Source organism: Lolium rigidum, chromosome 3 (assembly GCF_022539505.1).
Source record: "Lolium rigidum isolate FL_2022 chromosome 3, APGP_CSIRO_Lrig_0.1, whole genome shotgun sequence".
In the NCBI taxonomy this organism is placed as follows: Eukaryota; Viridiplantae; Streptophyta; class Magnoliopsida; order Poales; family Poaceae; genus Lolium; species Lolium rigidum.
In genome coordinates this window covers 22,216,397-22,222,702 of record NC_061510.1, presented here as the reverse complement: position 1 = coordinate 22,222,702, position 6,306 = coordinate 22,216,397, and positions in this window count along the sequence as shown.

The following is a 6,306-nucleotide window of genomic DNA, read 5'->3' as shown; positions in this document are numbered from 1 at the left end:
GCCGCCAAGGTCGCCAACGGGCGTGTTGAGCGCAGAAGCCAGAGCCGGGGAGGAGACGGTCGTGGCAGGCGTGAAGTCGATGCATCTGGCGCAGGAGAGACTCCGGCGAGCTAGGCGGGCCGTGGAGCAGGGCGGAGGAGAGATGCTCGAGCCAGGAGCACACCGAGGCTGCGAAGGGGCCTGTAAGGTCGGCCCATCAGCGCCCAGGCAGACGATGGAGGCGAGGCGTCGAGGAGGTGGCGAGCGTCCTCGCACCGCGGCATCAGGGCGCCCCTTGTCGTGCCCCTCCTTGCTGCGGGCGGACGGAGGCGAAGCATCCCGGCCCCGGCGGCGCGAGCCCGAGGCAGGGATCACCGAGCCATCCTTGAGCCGCTGGAATTGCTTCGGGTCGACGCGGCGGTAGTCGGGGATGGGCAGCTCAGCTCTGCGCCGGTCGCGGCGATCTTCATGCCTGTTCTCACCATAGCCGTCGCGGCGATCATCACGGCGCCCAGCATCACGACGGCGGTCGCCGGCATCTCTTCGACCTGGACCAAGTTTCCCTTTTGACAAATCTTACCGATGCATTGGCCAATTCCTCATCTAACCACGCGAGACTAAATTTCAAAATTTGACCCAAGAATTCGCCGCCAGTGAACCGAAATAGTGCAGGTAAGCGCCAAGCACCTCCGCCGCCGAAGCAAGGTCAGCGCCAAGCTAGCTAATGTCAAAGATAGGTCGGCACCAATGAGTTTGGCGCTCAACATATTGAGCCATTTTCCGCCGAAATTTCTTAGAGTCCAAACCTAGGAATCATATTCTAAATAGTTTTGTCCAGAAATAAGAAATTAGTTTCAAGAAAACTCCACTTTGTTAAGGTAACACGTACGGTGAGTGTGATAGGCAGAGAGAGGCTCCGACACCGCTGAAATTTTCAACTGGTGTTGTTGTCGCTCGATGCATTTGACTGCTTGGTGATCTCAGTACATGTACAGTATAAACAACGATGATGGAACAAGTACAGCCTCCGATAAAACGGGAGCATGCACGCAGCCCATCCACCGTAAGACCGTCTCTCGCGGTGCAAAACATACTGTTGTTTTACAATTGTTGGCCAAAATAAGTTCTGGCTTGTAAAACTCGCCGACCCGGAAAACTTCCTGCACGTTGAAAATCTGCATATACTCGCTTCCGAGGGCTATGTTCACTACGGGAGAGCACAGATGTGCCGACGGCCACCGTGTGTGCCGACGGCCAAATATCGGGGCCGTCGGCACAGAAGCATCCGGACCGCGGCGACAAAGATGGCCGTCGGCGTTAAAATGGCCGTCGGCACAAGCCGGTTGTGCCGACGGTCGTCGGCACAGTTCTGGCCGTCGGCACAGGACCAGTCTGGCCGTCGGCACAACATTTTTTTTCTTTTTTTTTACTACAGACCTGTGCCGACGGTACTTTTTTCTATTTCTGCATGACAGTCTTCAAAAAATCATAACTAAATCATTCTAATTGAGAAAAATAAGTATAAATATATCAAATTTTGCAGAAAAACAAGATCTATCATAGAAAAATATAAAAAATGGAATATTTCAAATACCTAAACAAATATTTTTAGAAATGAGCTATAATGTTCGAGGTTTCATGGCTTTCACACACGCCAAAAATGAAAAAATTGTCGCTCATGGGTCGGATTAGAAATCCGCGTCCGGGGACTTGCTTCCCATCCTAGGGTCCACACACGTGCCAAATATGATCTCGTTTCGGCAAACTATGCCATGCCGAGACCGTTTCCCACCTCATTTCCCCTAAAATCCATAGAACTCCGGACGTGATAGCCCTTTTCGTGAAGGGTTTTTCAAAATAATTGTCGTATCCCAGTTTTAACAAACGGAATAGTTACTATGACATATAAAATGACGTCACGCGGCTCCGTGGGATTTTTGGACTTCGTTCAAATTGTCATCTGGCCAAAACAGGACCCCCGGGACATGCGGTATCGCCGTACCGGGCGTGCGGGTGCACCCATTCACGAACAAACTAAACGGACAAAAATTAGCACATATAATGATGCGTCGTAGAACTTAAAACAATTTTTCCGGAATTTCTGGGAGCGACGGATAGTTCACCCCTAGTTCAAATCTGGTCAGTTTCCAGCGGATTCGACGGGACACCGCCGGAGGCCGCATGGGTTCCCAAAATGCTAACGAGTCCACATGTCTTGTGATAGGTGGTGTGTAGGTGGTCTACTATCATTGCACGGAGGTTTCATGTCATACTAAAATACGCCCCATGTAGCTGCTTCACAAATAAAAATCGTTTGGGCACGCTAAAAATGAAAAGATGGTCGTCCGTAGGTCGGATTAGAAATCCGCGTCCGGGGCCTTGCTTCCCATCCTAGGGCCCACACACGTGCCAAATATGATCTTTTTTCGGCAAACTATGCCATACCGAGGCCGTTTCCCACCTCATTTCACCTGAAATCCATAGAACTCCGGACGTGATAGCCATTTTCATGAAGGTTTTTAAAAATAATTTCCGTATCCCAGTTTTGACAAACGGAATAGTTACTATGACATATAAAATGACGCCACCCGGCTTCGTGGGATTTTTTTGACTTCGTTCAAAAAGCCATCTGGCCAAAACAGGGCCCCCGGGACATGCGGTATCGCCGTACCGGGTGTGCGGGTGCACCCATTCGCGAACAAACTAAACGGACAAAAATTAGCACATATAATGATGCGTCGTTGAACTAAAAACAATTTTTCCGGAATTTCTGGAGCGACGGATAGTTGACCCCTAGTTCAAATCTGGTCAGTTTCCAGCGGATACGGCGGGACACCGCCGGAAGCCGCATGGGTGATACGTCTCCAACGTATCGATAATTTCTTGTGTTCCATGCCACATTATTGATGTTATCTACATGTTTTATGCACACTTTATGTCATATTCGTGCATTTTCTGGAACTAACCTATTAACAAGATGCCGAAGTGCCGATTCTTTGTTTTCTGCTGTTTTTGGTTTCGAAATCCTAGTAAAGAAATATTCTCGGAATTGGACGAAATAAAAGCCCGGAGGCCTATTTTCTCACGAAGCTTCCAGAAGTCCGAAGACGAAAGGAAGTGGGGCCACAGGGGAGCCAAACCCTAGGGCGGCGCGGCCCCCCCCCTTGGCCGCGCCGCCCTGTCATCTGGGGCCCTGTGCCCCCTCTCGACTTGCCCTTCCGCCTACTTAAAGCCTCCGTGACGAAACTTCCCGCATGCGAGAGCCACGATACGGAAAACATTGCGAGACGCCGTCGCCGCCGATCCCATCTCGGGGGATCCTCGGAGATCGCCTCCGGCACCTCGCCGAGAGGGGAATCATCTCCCGGAGGACTCTACACCGCCATGGTCGCCTCCGGAGTGATGAGTGAGTAGTCTACCCCTGGACTATGGGTCCATAGCGGTAGCTAGATGGTTGTCTTCTCCCCATTGTGCTATCATTGTCGGATCTTGTGAGCTGCCTATCATGATCAAGATCATCTATCACGTAATTCTATATGTTGCGTTTGTTGGGATCCGATGAATAGAGAATACTTGTTATGTTGATTATCAAAGTTATGCTTATGTGTTATTTATGATCTTGCATGCTCTCCGTTACTAGTAGATGCTCTGGCCAAGTAGATGCTTTTAACTCCAAGAGGGAGTACTTATGCTCGATAGTGGGTTCATGCACGCATTGACACCGGGACGATGACGAGAAAGTTCTAAGGTTGTGTTGTCTTGTTGCCACTAGGGATAAAACATTAGTGCTATGTTCAAGGATGTAGTCACTAGTTACATTACGCACCATACTTAATGCAATTGTACTGTTGCTTTGCAACTTAATGCTTGGAGGGGTTCGGATGATAACTCTGAAGGTGGACTTTTTAGGCATAGATGCGGTTGGATGGCGGTCTATGTACTTTGTCGTAATGCCCAATTAAATCTCACTATACTCATCATGATATGTATGTGCATTGTCATGCTCTCTTTATTTGTCAATTGCCCAAGCTGTAATTTGTTCACCCAACATGCTTGTTCGTCTTATGGGAGAGACACCTCTAGTGAACTGTGGACCCCGGTCCAATTCTCTTAACTGAAATACAATCTACTTGCAATACTTGTTTTTTTCTTGTTTTCTCCGCAAACAATCATCTTCCACACAATACGGTTAATCCTTTGTAACAGCAAGCCGGTGAGATTGACAACCTCCTTTGTTTCGTTGGGGCAAAGTACTTTGGTTGTGTTGTGCGGGTTCCACGTTGGCGCCGGAATCTACGGTGTTGCGCCGCACTACATCCCGCCGCCATCAACCTTCAACGTGCTTCTTGGCTCCTCCTGGTTCGATAAACCTTGGTTTCTTTCACGAGGGAAAACTTGCTGCTGTGCGCATCATACCTTCCTCTTGGGGTTGCCCAACGAACGTGTGAAATACATGCCATCAAGCTCTTTTTACGGCGCCGTTGCCGGGGAGATCAAGACACGCTGCAAGGGAGTCTCCACTTCTCAATCTCTTTACTTTGTTTTTGTCTTGCTTTATTTTATTTACTACTTTGTTTGCTGCATTATATCAAAACACAAAAAAATTAGTTGCTAGTTTTACTTTATTTGCTATCTTGTTTGCTATATTGAAAACACAAAAAAATTAGTTTACTTGCATTTACTTTATCTAGTTTGTTTTATTTACTACTGTTAAAATGAGTAATCCTGAAGTTGAAGTTCGTTAATTTAAGCAACAAGGGGGAGAATGTTTAAAAGATGCTTGGTATAGAATTAGTGATGCCCATAATAGGTGCACTAAGAAACACTCCACCACTATCCTACTCAGGAATTTTTATGTTGGTATCTCTAGTTGGAATAGATATGTTCTTGATTGTCTCGCGGGAGGTAACTTCCTAGGCGCTCCCGCTTTAGAAGCTAGTTGCATTATTGAGAGTTTATTTGGAACACCACTGTTAATGAAACTAAAATTGAAACCTCCCTTGAGGATGTTATGAAAAAATTGGAAACCATAGAGAAAAATTGTAGTGTTGAAACTAAATTGGAAATATTACTTGATAATACTAATAAACTTGATAAAATCCTAGGAGGAATTAATGAAAGAATTGCTACTCTAGAAACTTGCGCTATCCATGATAATCAAACCCATAGAATTGGTAAACTTGAAGAAGCTATGGGAAAATTGGGTTCAACTTTTTCTTCTTTTAAATTTAATGAGAAAGCTTATGTGGGTAAGGAGCAAAAATTCATGTATGTCTCTAAGGTGCCTAAACCAAAGAATTACTATAGGCCTAAAATTGATAAAACCCCCAACACCCCTGTTAATGATGTTGACGCTTCACCTCTTGATAATACTTGATACACACTTTCTGCGCCTAGCTGAAAGGCGTTAAAGAAAAGCGCTTATGGGAGACAACCCATGTTTTTTCCTACAGTACTTTGTTTTTATTTTGTGTCTTGGAAGTTGTTTACTACTGTAGCAACCTCTCCTTATCTTAGTTTTGAGTTTTGTTGTGCCAAGTTAAGCCGTTGATAGAAAAGTAAGTACTAGATTTGGATTACTGCGCAGTTCCAGATTTCTTTGCTGTCACGAATATGAGCCCACTGCCCTGCAGGAAGCTCAGAAAATTATGCCAATTTACGAGCATGATCCCCAGATATGTACGCAACTTTCATTAAATTTGAGCATTTTCATTTGAGCAAGTCTGGTGCCATTTTAAAATTCGTCAATACGAACTGTTCTGTTTTGACAGATTCTGCCTTTTATTTCGCATTGCCTCTTTCGCTATGTTGGATGAATTTCTTTGATCCACTAATGTCCAGTAGCATTATGCAATGTCCAGAAGTGTTAAGAATGATTGTGTCACCTCTGAATATGTCAATTTATATTGTGCACTAACCCTCTAATGAGTTGTTTCGAGTTTGGTGTGGAGGAAGTTTTCAAGGATCAAGAGAGGAGTATGATGCAACATGATCAAGGAGAGTGAAAAGCTCTAAGCTTGGGGATGCACCCGGTGGTTCACCCCTGCATATATTAAGAAGACTCAAGCGTCTAAGCTTGGGGATGCCCAAGGCATCCCCTTCTTCATCGACAAATTATCAGGTTCCTCCCCTGAAACTATATTTTTATTCGGCCACATCTTATGTGCTTTTTCTTGGAGCGTCGGTTTGTTTTTGTTTTTGTTTTGTTTGAATAAAATGGATCCTAGCATTCACTTCATGGGAGAGATACACGCTCCGTTGTAGCATATGGACAAATATGTCCTTGGTTTCTACTCATAGTATTCATGGCGAAGTTTCTCCTTCGTT